Raw genomic sequence first — 22,960 nt, 5'->3', positions numbered from 1 at the left:
TGGAGTGAACACCCAGAGATTTAATACATTTTGGCAAATTAGTTTCTGGCAAAACTCAGTTTTGCAGAATAAGGCTTCTAGAAGTAAAGGGAAAGATTATAGTCCCAAGGGCTCCGTTTATGAAGAGAGAGAGAGAGAGAAAGAGAAAGAGAGGAGAAAACTTTCATTTTTAACTTCCTCTGTACTTATTTCCTGGGAGTGGAAGAAGGAACTGTCCCTATAACCAGTATCTTCAGAAAGGCTCATCTTTGAGCTTTTCTATGCTTTGATCATTGAAAATATTTTGAAAAAATTAGGCTTATGGGTTGCTGTGGTTTAAATGTTTTGGCTCCCCAGACTTCACGTGTTGGAAATGCAACCTCAAGTGCTTCAGTGCTGGGAGGTAGGTCCTAATGATGAGGCTGTGAGGGCGGAGTGAATGGGTCACTGCCAGTATTGCAGGAGTGGCTTTGTTACACAAGTGAGCGCTCTGTAGTGTGTGTTCTCTCATTCCCATCCTCTTGATCGCTCAAGCTCTCCTCACCATGTGATGCCCTCCATCTTGTTATGATGCAGGAAGAAGGCCCTCAGCAGATGCAGCACCTCGATCCTGGGATTCCCAGCCTCCAGAACTGTGAAAAAGTATTGTTTTTTGTTTATATAAATTATCTGTAACGGTGAAATTGAGTCGGGGGTCATGAAGGAGCCAAACACCAGCCAAGTTATTAAAGGCCTCTTTAATCAACTGGCACCTTTGGGTGAGATCTGCCGACTGTGGGGGAGGGGACCGATGACCAAGCAGCAGAGCCACCACGCGGTCCACAGAGTCACGGTGGGTTGGCAGAGTCATGTGGTCAGAGAGGAAGTATGAGTATTTATAGCGGGGGTCTTGGGGTGGAGCTAGCAGTGTGGGAATGCTGATTCTCTCCCGACTTCTGCAGTCTTGTGGCACCTGGTGTCTGTCTTGCAATGTCTGGAGTCTTGCGACATCTGGAATCTTGTGACATCTCCGCTTTTCGCTTCTGGGGTTCTGCCTCCTGTCCCCACTGCGGGGTCCCCTGGGGAAAGAGAGGGACCTGACCTATCACTATCCAATCTCAGGTACTCTATTGTAGATACGCAAAACAGACTAAGACAAAGATCTAGGAAAAACACAAGATGGTGGTACACAGGACAGGGAAGATCCCAAAGATAAATTCAAAGTAGGGTAAACCAGTCTTCAATATGGCATGTGCTTTCTCCAACTTTATTCGCCTCTGAGCTTCCCATGATTAATAACATGCTTACTAATCATGGGAATGATTAATGATACCTGTTTGAATGGTATCTATTAATTACATCTTATCCTAGATTAAGAACTTCTTAAAGAAATGACTTCTGTTTTATTCGTTTTCTTACTTTCTAAGGGCTTAGTCCTGAGTTTGATACCCAATGAATGCTCAATAAATGTGTATTAAAAGTGAATTACTATGTTAAGTGCTTCTATTCTTAATGCCTCCTTGCCCTTTCAGGAAGACCCTCACCCACCCAAATCTAACGATAGGGATGGGAAGGTGAACCTATTTAGAAATCTACTGTATCTCTATTCCTTACATATCTCTGATCTGGACCCGAAGGAAATTCTCTGAAACTCATTAATATGAAAGGCTTGATACTGATAATGGTGTGCTTGCTTATTAAAAACAAATCCTTTTGTTAATAGTATAGGACTCTGATTTAATTTTTTCTCCTTTTCTTGTTCTCCCCAATTTCTCTGCCTTTCTAATCTCTTCCTAGCCATCTAGTCATCAAGAGATTGGATAATTTTCAGCCTTCATTGCTTAGTAGTAAACTCTCTATTAGGAATTAATATGAGAGAGCCTGTTCTATATGAACAAATGTAAGCAGATGGCAATTCTCTAAATGAATTCCAATATGAGTAAGAGAGTAGTGAGTCTTCCAAGGGACAAAACAGAGGAAGAGATCGGCCTACACACCTGCAAGCAGACACAACCAACATGTGGTTATACTGTTATTATCTTAGAACTGGTAAAGCACACTGTACTTTGATGTTCTTCTGTTTTATTTTTTGGTATGTACTTTATTCCTATTTCTAATTTCTCCTTAGAATTTCAGTAAAATTCTTTAAAAGTCTAACATGCGGCTGGGCGTGGTGGTGCACACTTGTAATCCCATCTCCTGGGAGGCTGAGACAGGAGGATCACACAGGTTCGAAGCCAGCCTCAGCAGCTATTTAGTGAGGCTCTCAGCAGCTAAGTGAGACTCTGTTTCCAAATAAATTATAAAATAGGGATGGGGGTGTAGCCTGGAGGTAGAAAGCCCCTGGGTTCCACCCCCAGTACCACACACAAAAAAAAGTCTAACATGTCAGCTGAACCAAAAATGAAAGAAGAGAGGAAATTTTGTGTACATTTAGATTTGAAAACAAGGCTCAGAATAAGAGTTTGATATTGACTAGGGCAGCAACTTTTAATTTGGGGAGGTGCCAGACCCCCTTGAGAACCCTATGAAAACTATGGATTCTTTTCTCAGAAGAATGTACATATGAACCAGGCCCAGTGGTGCACACTTGTAATCCCATTTGGGAGGCTGAGACAGGAGGGTCACCATTCATGGAGAGCCTAAGCTACTTAGTGAGACCCTTTGCAACTTAGTGAGACCCTGCTTCAAAATAAAGAATAAAAAGTAGGGATGGGGGTATAGCTCAGAATTAATGGGGTTCCATCCCCATTAATGCAAAAAACAAAACAGCAACAACAAAGAATGTACATATGTACAAAAGGTTGTGTTCTGTTTCAGGGAGCTGGAAGGCTCTGTAGATCCCAAGCTGAGCATCCTTGTTTGGCAGGTGGGGCAGCCACAGGTGAGACCGGTTGTTGGTTGGGATCCATCTTTTCCAACCTGAGTTCCTTCATAAACTCAATTTATTCTTGCCCTGGGATTATTTCATTCCTTCCATATCACTATGATTAATAACTTCCTTTTATGAAATATTTGTTAGCAGATGATCTCACTCATTCTGCCCAACAACCGCATGAGTTAACTATATTATTTTCATCTTATAGATGAGAAACCTGAGTCTTACAGAGGCTCAGTGATTTGTCTTTTTATCCCACAGGAACTAATTCCAATCAGCCCATGCTTTTAATGCCTTTGCTAAGCATTTGCATTTTTTTTTTTTGCATGTGTTCCATTGTATTTAAGGTTAAAATTCCCTAAACATCTCAATTATCTGGAATGCAAAGGTTGTCTCCTTCCCCATCCCTTACCTTGCAGTAATAAACATTTATAGCTTCATTCATTTCTGTGAGTATCATTTTCTCAAGTGTATAAGCTCCTTTCTAACTTTCAATTGTCATTCTTTTCTATATTCTGGAAAAACTCATCCCAGTAAGGAATATTTTCCTAAAAGTAAAAATGAATAGTTAGGTGGGCTTGTCAGATGCAGAGAACATGATATCGTTCTTTTGAGAAGACAACTGGTCTCCTTTTTTATTTCCACAACCATGAATTGCACACCCACCAGATGCCAGGCTCTGTGTAGGATCTCTCCACAGATTTGACTGCTTATTGCTTATGACTTAGTAGGAAAATAGACACTGTTCTTGAGCAGAAGTTGACCAGAACTGGGGCATTTAAGACCCAAACTCCTACAAGGTAATGGTTCTGGAAACTTGGAGTTTTCCTCCTAAATGGCATGAATGTAGTGATAGGAACTCGAACTTAATCCCCATTAAGAAACAGAGAAGATGGATCAGAGAGAGCCTGGGTTTGGGTTGTGTCATTAACTCAGGACCATAGTGGGGAGAACCATCAGCAGCCACGGTATGTTTGTACAGGGCAGCACAATGGGCAATTCGTAACTGTGGGGCATATGATCTCATTGATAATTATAGTGCATCTTAGGAGATGTTTGAAAGTCAGAGTAAAAGGTGGATATTAAGAATAAGTTGTAAAGAAGACTCTGTTTACAATTTTAGGCAGATAGGTGCTTGCAGGTGGGATCTTTGTCCTCTTTCCAAATCTTTCCTGCATAGTGTGTCTTCCAGCTTTTTAGAACATACTGTACATCCCTTGCACAGGGGGAAACAGGCCTGCCGGGGTGATTCTTTTAAAACAAGTAATTCTGAGACTTTGTGTCATGTCAAGTACAAACACAGGGATTGTCTCAGAGAGCAAAGCCTCTAAAGCACATCTGAGGAAGTGGCTTCCATGGTTGTTTTAGTTCAACAAGTTAATACATATTTCCCAGGGAGAATGAGTTATCTAAATAGAACATTTTCTCTTGCTTTTCATTCGTACATAGCACATAGTCCCCCAATCCTGAAAAACCCTTTACAGGAGGTTTTCGTGTTAGGACTTGATGCACAAGAGGCAGGAGCTTCACCGTTCACGAAACGTCGCCTCTCTCTTCCGGAGGCCATTTGTTTTCCTAGGGTTGAGAATCAAGGACGATGCCAACTCTACATCTAGATGCCCTTCTTCGTGAATCCGGGGCTCAGGAGCCCATTTAAATACACATCTCCCGCACAGAGACTTGATGCTGGTGGCGCCTCTGTGTGATGCCATTTCCCTGGCAGCCTGGCAAAAACCGGGGCAGACCTTTATCAAGGGGCAGAATGGAGTTTTTGGAAATGCAAATGTATGTGTGGGTTTGGGACAGAGGATGGCTTGTAATTAATGATGTTTTGTGTCTTGCTCATTGAGGGGGGTGGTCTACTCAATAAACAATACACTGTCTTTTCTGTGTAAGTGGCAGATACTCTGATCAGAAACAAGGCTCTGATTGTGCTGGTTTTTCCTTTGATGGGGAGCAAAGGGGTGGCTGGGCATGGTGTGAGGCGGTGGGTGTGAGGCACGGGAGGGGAAGCAGGCAGGGTAGGCCTCGTGTTATGTATGCATATATTTATCTGTCTATTTAATAAATAGATCAACTATTTACTAGTTAATAACAGCTCTAATAATTATAACTCTACTGCTGAGCTATACTCCTAGCCTACTCTCCTTTTTTTTTTTTTTTGCACTAGGGATTGAACTTGGGGGCACTTTACCTCTGAACTACACCTCCAGTCCTTTATATATTTTATTTTGAAATACTGTCTTGCTAGCTGGGCGTGTCTTGCTCCCCGCGCTTGGGAGGCTGAGACAGGAGGATCGCGCAGGTTTGAAGCCAGCCTCAGCAACTTAGTGAGGCTCTCAACAACTTAGTGAGACCCTGTTTCCAAATAAAGTATAAAATAGGGCTGGGAGTGCAGAAACCCCTGGGTTTCATCCCCAGTACCAAAAAAAAAAAAAAAAAAAAAAAAAAATACTGTCTTGCTAAGTGACTGAGGCTGGTCTTAAACTTGTGATCCTTCTGTCTCAGCCTCCCAAGTACTGGGATTATAGGTGTGTACCACCATCCCTGGCTATGCCCAGTCCTTTTTATTTTAGTTTTTAATTTTGAGACAGGGATTTCCTATGTTGCCTGAGCTTCCTCTGAACTTGTGGTCCTCTTGGCTCTGCCACCTGAGTAGCTGGGATTACAAGTCTGCCCCACTCTGCTTCTCTATAAAAGCCATTTGAGCTGGGTGTGGTGCTGCACACTTGTAATTCCAGCTCATTGAAGGGGTGTTTAGTTCCCACTAGCAGAAAAAAATACTAACATCTTTATTAGAATAACTTTGGAGAAGCAATTTTACTTAACACTGCAGTTTGAGAGTCAGGATAAAGATGAAAGTATAGGTTCCTTGCTGTGGGCTGTAGATTTTCTGGGGGTAAACTTGGCAACTTTTTCAAAGAGACTCAATACCCATCACCTATTTCATAGATGGTAGATTAAAAAAAATAGCAAAAGAAACACATTCCTCTGCCCCCATGGAGCTTTTTGAACTTACCCCCTTTTATCTTAAATTTGGTATCCTTTTTGTACATTTAAAAAGCACAAAACAGCAATTCCACAACTAAAAAGGAGGCCTTTTCTCATTAAAATAGCGGCTGAAGAACAAGATTCCCTGTTGGCTCTGCATGTGGCAGAGAGGGGTCATGTTTAAGATGTACCTTTAGAGCAGCTGCCACTGAGGAAACCTTTTTTCTGGGAGCTAATTTTAGGGGAAGCATTGGACAATTAAGGTCCTTTTAGCAGGCCACAAGTTTGGCATCTGTGTTTTACTCTTTGGGATTAAAAATAATTATAGAAGGTTCCTTTTACTGAATATACAGAAACATTGAAGTTCTCTGAAATGAGTTTAAATAAGTCATTGCCAGTGTCCTTGGGATGCAGAGCAGCTTGCCAATTTTTCATTTCTAATTAAATACCCCTAGTTGTATGATTTGTCCAAGCAAACCGCTTGTCTGTGCCTCAGTATCCTTATCTGTGAAACGGAGACACTGGCAGCATCTGCTTCTTGGAGTTGTGAGAACTCAAAGAATTAGTGGCTACAAAGTGTGTGATGTTTATATAGTCAGTGAGTGCTCCGGGTTAGCTCTTCCTATCCCTCCTCCCTCCCACACCTTTCCCTTCCCAACTCCTGGCTATTCTTGATTGCCAATCCAGATTATGAGAATACAGTGATATCGCAGAATTTGCCAAAGGGTAGAAAAAAAAATCCCCTGAAAACTGAACAACCAGGAGCAGTCAAGGAGAGAACTCAGATGTCACGCACCTCTTTGGAAAAGCACGACATGTGCATGCACTCGCACCTTCAGCCCTCTTCAGGCCTGTGCTGCTTCAGGCCTCTGCCAGCGCCACGAGCCTAAAGGCAGCACTCCTTTGCCTTCTCCTGCCAACGAGGCCAGCCCTGTGCAAGAGGCAGGGGATGGCGGAGGAGCCTGAGGGGCTCAGGGCCTGGTCCTTTGAGGTCTGCCTCCTGTACTAGCTCTGTGAAGTGTGCATGACTCATTTCACGTCCTGAGGACTTGGTTTTCTTTACTGCAAAATGAGGGCTTTGGCTGGTGGATCTTTAGGCTTCCTTGCAGTGGGCAGCCTGGGGGCTCATCCCCCAAAGAACTTAGGACTGCTTATGATTAAGTGTCTATGGACTGGAAACTTCCTCTGGGCTCAGGGGAGTAGGCGACTTCAGGCTCTTGCCACCCCGCTCATTCTCTAAGGCTTGGGTTGTTGGTGTATTTCTGCAACATTAATGTCTGCATTCAGGTCATCTGTCCCAGAGCTGCACCATCTTCTCCTCCAGGGAGCTGCAGTGACTGGACCATGCTCCTCTCTTCCCTCCTCACCCCAGCTTCTGGGGATTTTCCCCTATGAGCAAGGAAACCAACCATGGTGGCACACACTTGTAATCCCATACGTGAAAGGCTGAGACAGGAGGGTTGGGGTTTGAGGCCAGCCTCAGCAATGGAGTGAGACTGTCAGCATTGGAGCGAGGCCCTAAGGGCTGGGGGTGTAGGTCAGAGGTTGAATGCCCCTGGGTTCAATCTTAAGTATCAAAAAAAAAAAAAAAAAAAGAAAGAAAGAAAGAAAGAAAAGAAAAGAAAAGAAAGAAGAAGAAAGAGAAGTATGGATAAAGGTGTTATTCAGTAGTGGGTAAAACCGCAATGCCAGAGGGACAGTGTCAGTAAGGGGGTCCCCCTGGCTTCTGCTTGCGATGGTAATGGTGCTGTTACAGTGGGAGATGCTTCATTTGTTTTCTTATGCCCACATTACTGAATATTTTGTAACTGGGAGGCTGGACAAGGACAGGGGGGCCTCCTGGAGTCCCCCTGATGTTCACCCTTCTGAGCCAAACAGGAAGCAGGCTGGCATCTGCCACCCGTGGTTCAGGGCAGCTCCTGAGAGGCCGCGGCATGACCTGGGGGGCGCTGGTCCGCCCATCCCAGAATGAAGTCCCTCCAGCATTGTGCAAAGGGAGCACTGGCCCCGCGAGTGTGTGGCGGGAGGGTACTGCAGAGGAGAAGGGTAAGTTCAGAGGTGGAAGCTGAGGGAGAGGACAACGAATGCCCAAGGAGGGATGGGAGGGTGTGGGACTGTGTGCCCGGAGCCCACACAGGAACAAGGAAAGTCACTGGCTGTCTATTAAGGCATCTATTTTCCTATTGGAGAAATGAATGCCTGTAATTAGGCCTGAAGAGCATTTTCAAGGCGTCCTGGGGCTGCCGTTGTCCTGGAGACCAGGCGACCCCAGTGAGTTTGCTCACTGCAGTCTCTTGTTTTCCCACATCTTCGCCTTCCTGTCCTGGTTCCTGGGTGTCTCCACCCACCGCCAACATTCAGATCACAGTGTGACATGCTCAGTAGCTTTAGACACAGTTCTATTTTATTTCTTCCAACTGGAGATTCTGAGATGCGAAGAGAGATGGCCAAGGTCACAGAGCAAGGCACACTTGGGACCTGTGTTTTTGATCTTTGCTTAAATGCCAAATGGAAAGAAGGAGGAATTGGACTCAAATTGGTATAGATTTCCAAACTTACTGGCTTATTGCCCCTTTTTAGAAAGAAAGTTGCTCAGCCCCCACCCCAAGTGCTTCCACAGCCCCCTTATTTTTATTCCACTCCCCCAAATTGCATCTGAGGCTACTGCTCTGGGTCATTCATACATCCCTCCAGAGGCAGTGTTGTGACTTTGGAAATCCACAAAATGTACCCGCTTTCCAGCATTGTGCTTCAGTTATTTAAATACCAGCTATTTAATTTAATTTTACTCAGCGAGGGGCGAATTCCTATCCCTCTTTGCAGACGAGAGAGTTGAGAGCTCAGAGAGGTTAGTAAATGTATACTGCTACAGTGTAAACCTTTATCAGACAGACTCCAAGTGGAGTCTATTGGACCTGCACACTCATGTTCTTTCCTCTGTAATATTTGTAATACAAATACCGAGCATCACCATTACCCATGACACTGGAATCAGACCCTCATCAAGCCTTTCCCTGGCTCTTCTCCCACCAAAACGTGGCTGACTGGATCCATTCCTTTTTCCATCCTTGGTAGGTCATGAGTTTTAACCAAATGATGTGAGACTAAAGTGAAGAAAAAAGAGCCTTTATCCCTGCCAGATATCCTAAGCAGGGGGTGTCCTGTGTCCCTAGGAGATATTTGTCAATATTTTTGGCTACATAATAAATAATTGTGTGGTGGAGCTGAGAATGAATGTCCTGGGACTAAGGATGCTGAACATCTTCTAAGATTCTGGATAATCTTGCACAATGAAGAAAAATCTTACTCAGAATGCTAGTCATACTGTCTTTGAAAAACATTGTACTCATGTGAAATGCACATCCCTTCCCAAAGATTCTTTGCAATTTTCATGGTAGAAATTTCAGACAAAGACAAGCTCTTGAGAGAATGGATTTTGGCCTGGAGAGGCTTGCTGCATTAGTACCCACTAGGAGATTTCTGCTAAGTTCACAAAGAAGTCTGGCCCTGCATAATGTTATTACTTTCTCTAAACTTCATTTCCTTATTTGCAAAATGTGAATAACTGTAGCACCTACGTTACAGGGATATTGTATGGTTTTAATGAGTCAATATATGTAGAATGCTTATAGCAGTGTCTGGCACAATTAATTAATTCAGTAGATTTTATAGCTTTATTCCTAAATTAATGTAATTCATTATTTAGAAGCATCAGGACTTTTTGTAATCTGCTCCACTTTGTGTACTAAAACTTTGACACTCCCAATGTTTCTATTGTTAACCTAAATTTAAAGTAAACAAAACATTTTGAGATTCTCAAAATATCCACCTAGAGAGAGAAAGACTTGGAGTAGAGGCTGAAGAGTTTCAACAAGATCAAATATAAACCAGATGTACCCATGAACACCTCTCCAGGCTTGAGTCAGGCCTCTGGGACTGGGCCATCTGTTCAGATTTGTCATCTAGGATCTGGGATGGACATTGGTATTTCTAGGATAACCTACCTGTATCTTTCTTATCTTGTATGTCCAGGAGTAGCCAGAAAACCCTAGAGTGAGAATTCACATTGGCTTCTTCACTCTTTGGTAATTGACTTTTTTGTTCAGTGCTGGAGTTGAGCTCAGGGTCTCATTAGTACTAGACAAATGCTGTGCTTCTGAGCTGCATCCCCAGCCCAGCTCCTTCACTCTTTGGGAGCAATGGGGTGATACGTAGAGAGCCCTTAGCTGGACAGCTGGGTTTAGCAGTGGGTGGTTATGTTTTAAAGAGCCAGGTCATTTACTTTATTTATTTATTTATTTATTTATTTATTTATTTATTTATTTATGTGTTTATTTATTTATGGTGGTACTGGGGTTCCTGGAAACCCTTCTACCTCCGGGCTTCACTCCCAGGCACCTCTTTTTTATATTTTTATTTGGAAACAGGGTCTCTTAAGCCAGTGAGGCTGGCTTTGAACCTACGTGATCCTCCTGTCTCTGCCTCCCAAAGCCCCGGGATTACAAGCGTGCGCCACCACGCCCGGTGAGCCAGGTCATTTTAAAGGAATGTGAGAAGTGCATCTTTGGGGACAGAGGTTAAATAGTGGCACAGTAGATAAGGAATGTGCTGTCTCTCAACTAATGGCCATCTAAAAGTTAACATTTCACTAGCTCCTGCAGAGAAGCTAATGATAAGGCTGTGCACACAGAGCTTTAGTTAGGAAAAGAATTCATGGAAAGTGTGTGTGTGTGTGTGTGTGTGTGTGTGTGTGTATGTGTGTATGTGTATATATGTGTATGTGTGTATGCGTGTGTGTGTGTGTGTGTGTGTGTGTGTGTGTATGAATTTATCCTTACCGCATACACAGACCCTTTACACAAACCAGCTTTTTTTTCTTAGACAACTACTTGTCATTCTTAGGAGCACCATCATCTCAGGTCAAGGCAACATACACTGTGTGATAATAAATACATACGACGTCAGTGCAGTGCTATTTTTGGCATCATTTAATCTATCGACAATCTGCTGTTTGCTGAACTGTATGAAAGCCTTTGGGAGATGTGAAGAGCAAACAGCGACCCCTGACTCCAGGGGATTTATAAGATATTAAAACAAATTTAGGTGTGTTTTTCAAAGCCAGGTTCTTAGAGTCACAGGCTGGTTGCCAAAGAAGATTCCCAGGATCCCAAGCATATGGGACTCAGGAATCTGCATTTAAGGTAATTCTGATATACAATGAAATTTGAATAGCGTTAGTCCAGAGTCCATCTATAAAGGAACATGAAGGCTTTATTTCTGTGTCTGTTTACCCAGTGTAGCCAGATCTTGTAGGGGAATTTTGAATAATGTTTATAAGAAATGTGCTGCCTCTTAGGCCTCTTGATGAGAAAGGCAGGTATGTTTATAAAGTAGAGGAGTCGGGACTGGGTGGTAAAGCGTGGCTTGACCTCTGTGGTGACCAGAGGAGTAAATGAATGTAATCTCAATGTTTACGAAGTGCCTCGATGAGTTACTGATGTGTTCCTTGTTAGGGCTTAGTCCTAGTGCTTTTTAGTATATGGTCAAGTCAGAGGGAAAGCCAGAGATTTGCTTCTCCTTAAATATTTATCAGTGGATATTTTGTGAATGAAAGCATACTGGGGAATAGGTGTAATTTGTGCAGGTGCCGTCTTTGTGTGGTGGGTGGGTGGATGGGTCTTCCATTGGCTGGGGTAGACAATGACTCCTGGTTGTCCCTTGTTGGGGTGCTGAAGGCTTATTCTTGGGGGAAGAAGCCTGAAGCCTGGAAGGGAGAATTTATAGAGGGAGTGTGGGGAGAGAGAGGGATGGATGTTGAGAACGGGTCAGCCCAGGGGAGCTTGGCCATTGTTCTAGTTGCTGCAAGATTCTCGGGCTTCCTGTGGCAGAGTCCAGGGTGTGTGGTCCAGCTCAGCACCAAGGGGCTGAGTGGAAGCTGGAGGAGGGTAAAGCCTAGAAGTGGATCTGTGACCTAGAAGAAAGACCCTTGTTTTTAGTGACCAAAAAACTCAGAGAAAGCTCAGTTTAAGCCCGGAGTGAAAGTCCGTGAGCTTGCTGGAAATGAGCTTGACCCTCCAGGTGGGGGTGGGCAAAACAGAATAGGGAATACATGGAAGCAAACTGGCTCATCCTGAAAACCTGTGTCCTAAATTGCAGAGGACAGTGTCCTTCGGTTACTGAACCCTGAGAGACTCTCCCACGGTGCTCATTATGGGTAGGTTTTATCTGACTCAAATAAGATGGAGAAAAAAGAGTCCTGGCATGGGAGAGCACTAGGCTGAGGGGGAAGTCTTTGGACAAATCCTTTTCAGGTGGTAAAGGGCAAGTTGAGAAGCATTGGCCAGAGCCTGGGCAGAGAAGACTCAGATCCAATGGCCTGCCCTCGGGATTTGGCCTTTGGCTTCCTTTATCCCAGGTGAAGGAGGAGATTTCTGCAGAGACATGCCTGCTCTCTCAGTCGTCCATGAAATAGTTGTTAATGCACTGCTATCCTGGCTTGGAAACAAAGGAGACCTACTTTGCCCCTTTTCTGATTCCTATTTGATAGTTTGGACAAAGAAGCTATTTTTATTCAGTTATTCCTCCAGCTTTTTTTTTTTTTATTACTCAGTAACAAATTGAAGGTTGAAAAGCATGTTCTCTAATCTGCATTTGTAACTCTTATTTAACCGGCTGGACACTGAGTGGCCTCACCTTCCCATTGGCCCTGGGTTTCTTTTGGGTCCCCAGCAGGAGGTGGGGGATGCTGGGCTCCTTCAGGTGGGGGCTCCACTTTGCATGGCGAGTGAGCAAGCAGAGGATAGGAGAGGTCCTCTGCAGGCAGCACCTCCACAAGACTGTTTTTATTTACTTACTTATTACTTTGTGGTACTAGGGTTTGAACTCAGGCTTGGTCCACCTCTGAGCTACACACCCAGCCTTTTTTTTTTTTTTAATTGTTTTTTGTTTTGAAACAGGGTCTCCCTAGGTTTCTGGGAGTCTTGATAAGTTGCTGAGGCTATCCTCGAACCTGTGATCCTCCTGTTTCAGCCTCCCAACTACTGGGATTACAGGTGTGTGTCACCACACCTGGGCCACGGGACTCTTTTGAAGCAGGCCTGGGCTCAGAGAGCTTCCTAGTGGCAGCATCCCTTGCAGGAAGCCCTCTGACCCCTGTGACGCCCTGTGTGTGGTCCTACAAAGTGGTACTCCATGGGAGACACCACTGTGCTCAAACAGCTCCCTAATTCTTTGCATGGACAGGAGAAACTATGTGGTAAAGCCTCTAACTTATTCTTCGGCAAGTACAACATGCCAGCACATAGCTTTAAAGTATATACAAAGTCCCCTGTGAGGCTGGGCACGTGGCTCAGTGGTGGAACACTTACCTGGCATGCATGAGGCCCTGGTTTCAATCCCCAGTACTGAAAAAAAAAAGTCATCTTGCCCCTCTAGACTTTTATATTTGGAAGATGAATTGAATCTCACAAATAATCTAAAGTTCTTGGGAGTCAGTGAATTATAGGTGATTAAAGAAACCTCAATTGTAATATTTTTATTTTTTAAATTTAAAATGGACCTACAAGCAATTTTGATAAGGTTTCTAAAATGGTTCCAAGAAATGGCAGCCCAATTGGAAACATCCTCCAAGGTAAATACATCCGCAATAATATATAAGGTCCAATTGGCTTAAAATAGAAGAGCCTCATCACTATTTTCCTCTCATGTATGATTCATATGCTTACAATCATTTACCACCTAATACTTCATGGTTTCCAGTGAAAGTTTTTTTTTTTTTTTACCTAAAACAAAGCTCTTTTTTAATTTATAATGTTCTTTACACATACGTACGATGATTAAAAAAAAAAAGGCTTTGAACAAACCAAAACGCATTATGATTTGACCAGAATTAATACTTTTGTTTGCACAAGTTTGACAGACTGACAGCGTTTCCTCATGACAAGCAGATGGAGCGAGGAGATTTAAAGTGAGTGTAATTTATGCAACTTACACTAACCACTACTAGTGACAAATACTAAGAAAGGGGCTCTGTTTGAATTGGCCCAACCTTAACTTGAAAGATGACTTCTGCATTCAGTGGACCTGTGAGTGGCTTAAGCATCTGAGAGCTTTAAAAAGATAAGTCTCATATGTATCAAGAATATTCAGAATTTTTTTCCTTGGCATTTGAAAATTTCAAGCTAAGGAGGTCTGTCCTTGCTCAGTTACACACTCTTCACCTTGGGCAGTTCAGCGAAATCCAGAAGATAAGACGTGAATGGCTCTATCTGTTCATGTCAGCATGTGGAGAAGCTAAATTGTTGGGCTATTTGATGAAAGGACAGCTCAGTTCTCACGAAGCAAGTGGGTTTGGCAAATCCTTCGCTGGAAACCTCTGGTTTCTGAACAGGATGTCTTGAAAACTGTCTATTTCTTCAATTTTCAATAGTTATTTAAAAGAAAAATCCTAAGTGTTTAGAAGTCCTAGGACCGTCTTAAACCTCTTTCTTTGGGAGATTGATTCATAGTATAAATGAGTGTAAGAGATTAACCTATGTTATAGTAACTGGGGGCTATTGGCATTTTGAAAAATTACTCAGAAGATAATAAACATACAGAGAGCCATAATATTAGGTAGGCTTTAGTCAATCAAGGAAAGGCAAAAATTCAACTAAAACACACAGAAGTAATCTCTGCATTATCTTGAAACTTCAGATGGAGGAAGGGAAAGTGTTACTAGGCAGGTGGTATTCAGTAATTATAAATAAAAGCAAAAGCATAGCAAAATGTATTCCCTAAAAATTTTGTTAAGAAGCTGCGTGTGGTGTTATACACTTGTAATTCCAGTACTTGGGAGGCTGAGACAGAAGGATTGTAGGCTTGTGGCCAGCCTCAGCAATTTAGGCCCTTTGCAACTTAGTGAGACCTTGTTTCAAAATAAAATAATAAAATAGAGCTGGGAGTATATCTCAGAGGTAGAATGTCCCTGGGTTCTATTTCCAATACCACAAATTTTTTTTGTGTTAAAAAGTATGTAAATAATGCGTATTGTTAAAGTATTTTCTTATAGATGTCAATGATTTAAGGCCCATATGCTTCGCCAAGAGTTCAGTTCATTTTATCAAATTCCTCAAATTTAAGATAGGGTTTGCAGCTAAATACTCTCCATCAAAATTCTTAATCAGAGGGAAGTATTTTACTAAATATATATATATATATATATATATGTATATATATATATATATACATAAAATGTAGCCTACTTAAAAATAATAATGTTACTGAAAATATAAACAGTATCAAAGAAAGTTTTGAAACAAAAATTAATCATCATCCAACTATCATAGTACGTTTTCCCATCTTTATGCATTATCTTCCAACTGTTATCCATGAACATCTAAATTCTTACCTACTTATGATAACTATACACACCACTTTATAACTTATGTTTTTATATAGGATACCTATAATAGATATTGCTGTATTATTGAGAATGTTCAAGTAATTCAAGAAAAAGTTTCAAATTCATAAGGTGTAGCAGGCATGCATTATTTTGTATTATTAACTTATTTGCTTAATATGGGCAAAACTCAGTGGATGTGTTAGGCATGCCAAAAATGAGGAAGCAGGCGGCTTGTGAGACATAGGCAGAATTCATAAGAAATGTTAAATATAGGTGGTAAGTGAGAAACCTGAAAGACATGTTAAAAATAGAATGGAATCCATCATGGAACAAACAAAGTGATTCCTTTCAGATAATGAAGGAATGGGAAGATTAGGTCATAGGCCTGGTTGCTCAGGGCTGACAGCTATGTCATCTCTAAGTTGGCGCTCAGTAGTGGTATGCGGTGTGGTCTCGCCATGGGCCCACACGTGCTCAGGCTAAGAAGCACAGAGGGAACCCATGGTTGATCTGCAGGCTGTTGGGCGAGTTACAGTTATTGCCAGGTGTCCTTGTCCTTGAGTCTCTGGTCGAGTAAGTACATCTTGGGCTCCAAGCACCTTCCCTTTGCTGGGCCCCCTGGACCAAGCTTCAGTTCAAATCTTTACATACAGTCATATCAGAGGTGAGAAATCTCACGTGGTGGAGAAAGAGACAGGGCATATGAGCATCGTGTAAGTGGGAGGACTCAGAGAGCACAGCCCTTCCACCTGGCTTATCCCTTACCCTAAGCATAGTAATGGAACCCATCTAGCTCCCTTTACATCTTGCTGGGTGTTTTAAGTGAATTTAGGATTGTGCAATGTGAGTGTGTTAATTTTGTCTGTTTCCTTTTTGTTTCATGACCCTGGGATAGCCTTTAAGTGGCACTTGGGGACTCAGCCAGGAAGATTTTCAAAGTCATTTAATCTTCAATAGAAAAGCACTGTGGCCGGGTGTGGTGGTGCACGCTTGTAATACCAGCATTTGGGAGGCTGAGACAGGAGGATCGGGGTTTGCAGACAGCCTCAGCTACTTAGTGAGACCCTTTGCAATTCAGTGAGACCCTGTTTCAAAATTAAGAATAAAAATGTTGGGCCAGGCATGGTGGCACATGCTTTTAATCCCTGCACTTGGGAGGCGGAGACAAGAGGATCTCGCAGGTTCAAAGCCAGCCTCGCTGGCTTAAGAGACCCTGTTTCCAAATTTAAAAAAAATATAAAAAAATAGGTGTCTGGGAGTATAGCCCAGAGGTAGAAGGGTTTCCAGTAACCCCAGTATCACCAAAAAAGAAAAAAAAATTGTTGAGGTGGGGGTATAGCTCAGAGGTAGAATACCCCTGGGTTTCATCCCCAGTACCGCAAAAAAAAAAAAAAAAAAAAAAAAAAAAAAAGAAAAGAAAAAAAAGAAAAGCACTGTGACTCCACTTCTGTGCAGTAAATGATAGAGGGATTTTTGTGGGCCAGAAGACAGAAGGTGACTTAGCAGCCAGATAGGGTCTTGAGTCAGCACATTGTCTACAGGTGCTTAAATAAATATTTGTTGAAGGAGTGCGGGCCAAGAGTTGACGCTAGCAAAGGAGCTAGGCAACGTGAAGGGTGGGGAAAGAGGAAGTTGTTGGGGCTTTAAACTGCATTTAAAGTGTGTAAGTTAACTGAGTAACATGAGACTGTTCCTGGAACTCATCTGTAGCCCATTGACCAAAGGCCCCTGGCTCTGAAGCTGAAGAGAGCTGACCAAGTGTTGGTTCTCTTGCAGTGGAGAGAGACCAAAAAAAGGGAAGAGAGATGAGCTTGCATGCCAGAAACTGTATCTTCAAAACACAAGTTGCCGCCGGGCGTGGTGGTGCACGCTTGTCATCCCTGTACTTGGGAGGCAGAGACAGGAGGATCGCGCAGGTTCGAAGCTAGCCACGTGCACTGGCTTAGGAGACCTGTTTCCAAATAAAAATGTAAAAATAGGTCTGGGAGTGTAGTCCGGAGGTAGAAGGGCTTCCAGGAACCCCAGTACCACCAAACCAAACAAAATAAAACAAAACACAAGTTGCCTCCATTAAATTAGTTTTGTAACTTAACATGCTTCAGAACAGACAGTGGGAACTCTGAGTTCGTTCGTTCGTTCGTTCGTTCGTTCGTTCGTTCCTTCCTTCCTTCCTTCCTTCCTTCCTTCCTTGTTCAGTGCTGGGGACCAAAACCAGGGCTGTGTGCATGCTAAGCATATCTTCTAGCATTGAGACACACTCCCAGACTGATTTGTTGGTTTTAATCAAATCCTAGGGTTGATTAAACATTTGGCTCTTCCAATCAGAGATTCATACTCCAAGGGTAGTAAGTTACTGTCTGAAAGACCCTAATTGGAAATTTATACCCAGAGGCCATTACCACAGGCTGACTTCAATGAGGCCCATCTATCTCTACCTAGATGGTTTGTTTATTTTTATGAGAGAAGTTAGAATTTATTTTTTTATCAGGGGGAAAGGATCAACATTTCATTTATGTACATTGGATAGAAAAACACTGCATGAATTAAACACAGACTCTGGTTAAGCCCAAAAGCCCAATACTTTTTGGAGTGCTATCCTTGGCATACAAATCCAATCCAGTCCAGTGTCCTGGCACTTGGGGAATACTAGATGACTGTTGCCACTAGCTCAGGTGGCCTTTCATGGAATTTGTTGGTATGCTTTAAGGTAGGACTTTACTTTCTTAATAGAACAGGGCATGAAACTCTCTGGGGCCAGTTTGCTAGTGAATGTTTACATGAGCACTAGAACATGACATGATACTTGCTGCCATTATAATATCAAGAACTGTGAAGGGTCTGAGACTTAACCCTTCTTGCAAACTAACAAGTTAGTCTGTTTGTACTTTCCTGGGTGCTGAAGACAGGCAGAATGTGAGAGAACCATGGAGAATGGTCTCCGAACACTAAACCCCAGGGAAGAAGCGACGAGAAGTCCTATTGCTACCTCAAATCTTCAGAGGCAACTAATGCTCACCAAGAGGAACATAAAAATTGTGAGATGCCAAGATGCCCTAGTTCCTCTGTGGCCCCTGAATGGGGCCAGCAAAAGTGGTGGAAGCTCCTAGTTGGGAACTTCCTGTCCCCTCTCCTCCCATTTGGTGAAGACCCCTCCAGTGCAGCAAAGGGTGGGAGGAGACTGAGTCAGCCAGCGTCCTCTCATCTGGGGAAGCCTCAGGCAGCAGCAGGCCCTACAAGGCTGACTCTGTCCTATGGCTGTGTCACTGGGCAGGAAGGCCAGACACTAGGGAGAAGATAGAAGTCCGGCTTCTCTGTCCCGGATTTTCTGGAATCTGTTTGGTAGACTCAGATACAAACATAGGGTCATGCTGCGGCCACTGAAAAGGTGTTTCTCTGAATGGGATAAAGAGTATAAGCCGGGTATGGTGGTGCATGCCTATAATCCAAGTACTTGGGAGGCTGAGAGCGGAGGATCACAGGTTCCAGGCCAGCTTCAGCAAAGTAGTGAGACTCCCAGCAAGCTAGGGAGACCCTGTTTCAACACAAACAAAAAGGGCTGGAGGTGTGGCCCAGAGGTAGAACGCCCCAGGGTTCAATCTCCAGCGCTATCCCCTGCACCCCCAACCTACATGATAGAGCATGAAAGAGTGAAAGTGAACGCGGTACACAGGAGTGAACAGGAGGGTAAAGATGTGGGCAGGGAGGCAGGGAAGGAGGTTTCCAAGAAACCAACAAGCAAAACCAAACCCTTTCTTGTCTAATCTTCTGGATTCTCATGTCTCTAGCAAAATAGTAAACAGAGCTATCAGTGCTGCAAACGATAGCAACAGTACTGGGAAGCAGAAGTGTTGTTTCGTGTTCTTGTTTTAAGCTTACTGTAGATATCTCTGTCCTTAGGGACTGGTTTCTTGGAGAAAGCCAGCTGGACATTCCCCAAAGCTATCAGTTTCTAGATACTCAATACCTGGCATTGATAGAGGCGTGTAGAGGAACATTTCATCAGGGCAAGACTGAGATTAAGACATAAAGACCTGACAGAAGAACACATCCACGGTAACACACTCAGCCAAGGGGAACAAATGGCTTCTCTACCTGCCCCATTAACCACAAATCCTTGGGCCAAGCTGGGGGCAAACAACAGGCGGAAGCTGCTCCCCAGAACACCATTAAGCAGCTGCAAATGGAACCATTAATCTCTATGATCCGGCTTCAAGGAACACCAGCTCTCTAGCTGAGGAAAATGTGGGTAGGCTCCGTGCTGGGCGGGTTCTGCCCAGGAGACGGGTGGCCCTCCCTTGGGGGAGCTTGCAGGCATTGGTTTGACGGATGGCAGAGTCCTCTGGCAGCACCCAAGCATTTTTTTTAATCATCATAAAGGGGGATGAAGGCCCCCCCTTCCAAACACCCCCCAGGAATTTGCAAACAGCTTCAGCTTCACCAATTCGATGGCTTTTCTCGGAAGCACCAGGGACTTGTGATGCACCACTAGCTTCTGCCATGACAGTGCTGTTGATTCTTTGTGTTGAGCCCTAGGGAAGGGACTTGTGTCGCAGAAAGTGTGTGAAGTCATGTGTCATCCACACGCTCTGCCCTGGGATCCTCGGGCTGGGTCATATAGCAGATGGTCCCCCTTTCAGTGCTGAGACTCTCCAGGTGAAGGGCTTCTAGACAGTGGCTCCAAGCTCCCACAAAGGACTTTGCTTCTTTGGAGTTGAAAGAACTTGCTGGGGTCCCATGTCTGTTTCAGGATGTTTTTGATACATTGCAATATCAAACAATTATCACCCATGTTCTGTGTTCCCAGGTACTGTTCCAAGTGCTTTATATGTGTTATTTCATTTACCATTTATATTTTCAAAACCTCTCAGTAACCACTAAGGCAGAGAGTTTAAGTAACTCACTCAAAGTTACCAGGCAAGTAAAGGGTAGAACCAGTTTTTGAATCAGGGGATATGCCACTTCTCAAGGTGTGCGCTCAACTGGCTAGTCACTAGCAGGCTGCGGGGACCTGCAGGGGCCCCCTGTGCTGCAGAGATGCTGAGCTGCAGCGCCCTGCCCACAGGTGCAGGTCTGCACTGTGCCTGCGCCTGCGTCCTCTAGGCTGGGCTTTGCTCCCCATCTGAATGTCCTGTCGCTATAGCCCATGGTTTAATGGAATATTTCTATTGCCACTAGGTTTGTGTTCTCTTTGAGAGGCTGGACTCCTCCCTGTGGGGGGAGGACAAGTTGTGAGCCTCCTGGGCTCCACGGTTGGCCCTTCCCTAGTTAGCTGGGTGCTGCGCTCTGTGTCCTCAGCATAGTTACTGCACCAGCTGGTGGCTTGTGAAACATCAGAACAGCACAGTGGTGGACTAAAGAGAAGGAGGTTTAGGACTTGGTGAAGGGGGTTTGAATCCCATCTTCCCTGCAGATCAAGTCATGTGCTGATTAAATCTCTATATACATGCAAATACCTTTGGAGAGTCACCCATCTTTGAATCGGGGCTTTCCTTGGAAAAACACATGAGCTAACCTTCATGCAAGTGCTTACTAAAGGGCTTATCAAGTAGGCTGTCAATAAACCTTAGTTCTCTTTTCTTGCCTTTTCCATATGAAATACAGCTTCTCAGAATAAAGACATGCCTATTTCAGCCACAGGCCCTTGGAATTTCATGTGTTTGCTTAGACCCCCAAAGGAGGGTTTGTGGGTGTATGTGGGTTCAATGTGTGAGTGGGGGGAATGAGGCAGTGTATACATTAGGCCATTAATAATGATGTGGCTCCTATGCTTAAAGCCAAGGATATGTTCATACAAGGCTCAAGTGTATTTTTATAGCTCCACAAACTATTCATCTACCTCAGCATGACTTTTTTATGCCAGTTTTAGAATTTTGACATATTCTCTTTTTTCCTAAAAAAGTGATTTACATTGCAGAGCAGTTCTAGCCTTGGCAGGCAGTGGAGTTGGTGCCTGGACATTTTTCTTTCTTTAACTGTTGATTAAGGGTGGAGAATCCAGCTTGGAGAGATCCTGGATCCTATGAATTTTGTTAAAAAAATTCAACTCCAACCACTTTTTGAGCATAAAAGGCAAATAATTGGCTTAAAATATGTACATAAATTTACATGTTGGGATCTCTGCTGAGACTTGGGGGAGAGAATTGCGGGAATATGGGAGCCTAGAGAATTCCCATGAAGGCTGGGTGGAGGAGTTCCTGGGCTCCTGTAGGAGTGCAGATCCTGTGGGAGCTTGGGCCCAGCATGGTTTAGTGATTTCCAGGAACAGAAAGCTCTTAGTGCAGCCCAGAAAAAAGGCAACTGTCATTCATAACTAACTTCTATCTGAACCTAATACATCAGGGGAGAAAATTATGGCTTTGTGTTTTGTTTTTGCCAAAGTGATTTGAATCCTGGCCAGTTCTGCTACAACGAAAGCTGCTCTCCTTGATTGGACTGAGGGTATATTTAACACTGGTAGAATCAGGACATGCCAAATCCAAGTCATATTACCATGATGTGGGTCACTATTATAATGTCTATTTTCCAGAAGTAAAATAAAAATATGTTGAGCAATGCTCAGGGCTGTCTATACCTAAAAGTCTGACCTGGGATCTAGTACTTTTAACCTCTTGATTTGTTGATAATTGCATTTATTTCCTTACCTGCTTTCCCTCTCCAGCCCCATGGCTGGTGCTTATTTAGACATGAAGCCAGTGACTTTATAACTGCCAGCCGGCAGGGTCATCTACAGGGAAACCCATGCTTATGTGGAAACCAGGCTTGGTTTAATGCTCTGCTTTAGTTGCTTAAAATTCATAACAATTTTTAAAAAAGGAGTTCCATGTTTTTTATTTGAGACAGTTCCCCAAATTGTGTAGCCAGTCCTGATAGCTCACCCTGCTCATGTGCCTGGTTAGGTAGCAGCCCCTTTCTTTCTCCTCTACCCCCTGTCTCTCTGGTACTCCTCTGATGATATGGAGGCCATATCACTTCTCATGGCCACTGTCTGCTGTTTTGGAGGTTTGGCCAGGTGGCAGAGCACTCTGGTGCACAGGCCCCAGGAATGCATGGTGCCTCTGGAGAGGGCGCCTTGGGTAACTCTGCCATCCACACCTGTGGGGGTTCATATACCACGAGGAAGGTGCTGGTGTTGTGGGGGTGAGGGGGATCAGGAACGCTTGTATTTTGAAGGTAGAAAGATTAGCAAGATGCCGAGGTTGATGAGGCCCCAGAGCCACAGTTGTTCAAGATCTGTCTGAGCTGAGTTGCACATCCAGACAGGACAAGAACCAGCCAGGCCCTTCCTCCTCTCATTTGTCCATCTGGCAGCCCCTCAATTTCCTTAGTGAAGCCCTTCCTGTTGTTCCTTCCAGTTGACATACGAGTAAAATTACTCTGTCTCAAGATCTCCTGATCTGGGGTCCTTTCTTCAGGCAGGGTTTTTGAGTACAGTGTTATAGGGCGAGTTTGGGTTTCATTGTACCAGGAATCAAATTCCTGGTCAGTATGAGAAAATAGAGGATCCTGGTCGCACAAGTGCACACAGGTGCAAATGAACAGCCAAGCACAACTTGGCCAAATAGAAACTGGATCACAGGAGGAGTGTTCGGCTGAACCGAGGTGCTTGGGGAGAGGGGAATGGGTGAAATCCAGCCTGCAGCCTGTGGATATGTCTGCCCAGAGGAGCCGTCTTTGTAACAATTCACACAAAGGCAAATAATAGACTGGCAGACAGTTGCCAGAGTGATTCTTAACTCGAATCATACCACAGT

This window comes from Muscardinus avellanarius (genome assembly GCF_963383645.1).
Source record: "Muscardinus avellanarius genome assembly, chromosome: 1".
Lineage (NCBI taxonomy): Eukaryota > Metazoa > Chordata > Mammalia > Rodentia > Gliridae > Muscardinus > Muscardinus avellanarius.
This window is presented reverse-complemented; position numbering follows the sequence as displayed.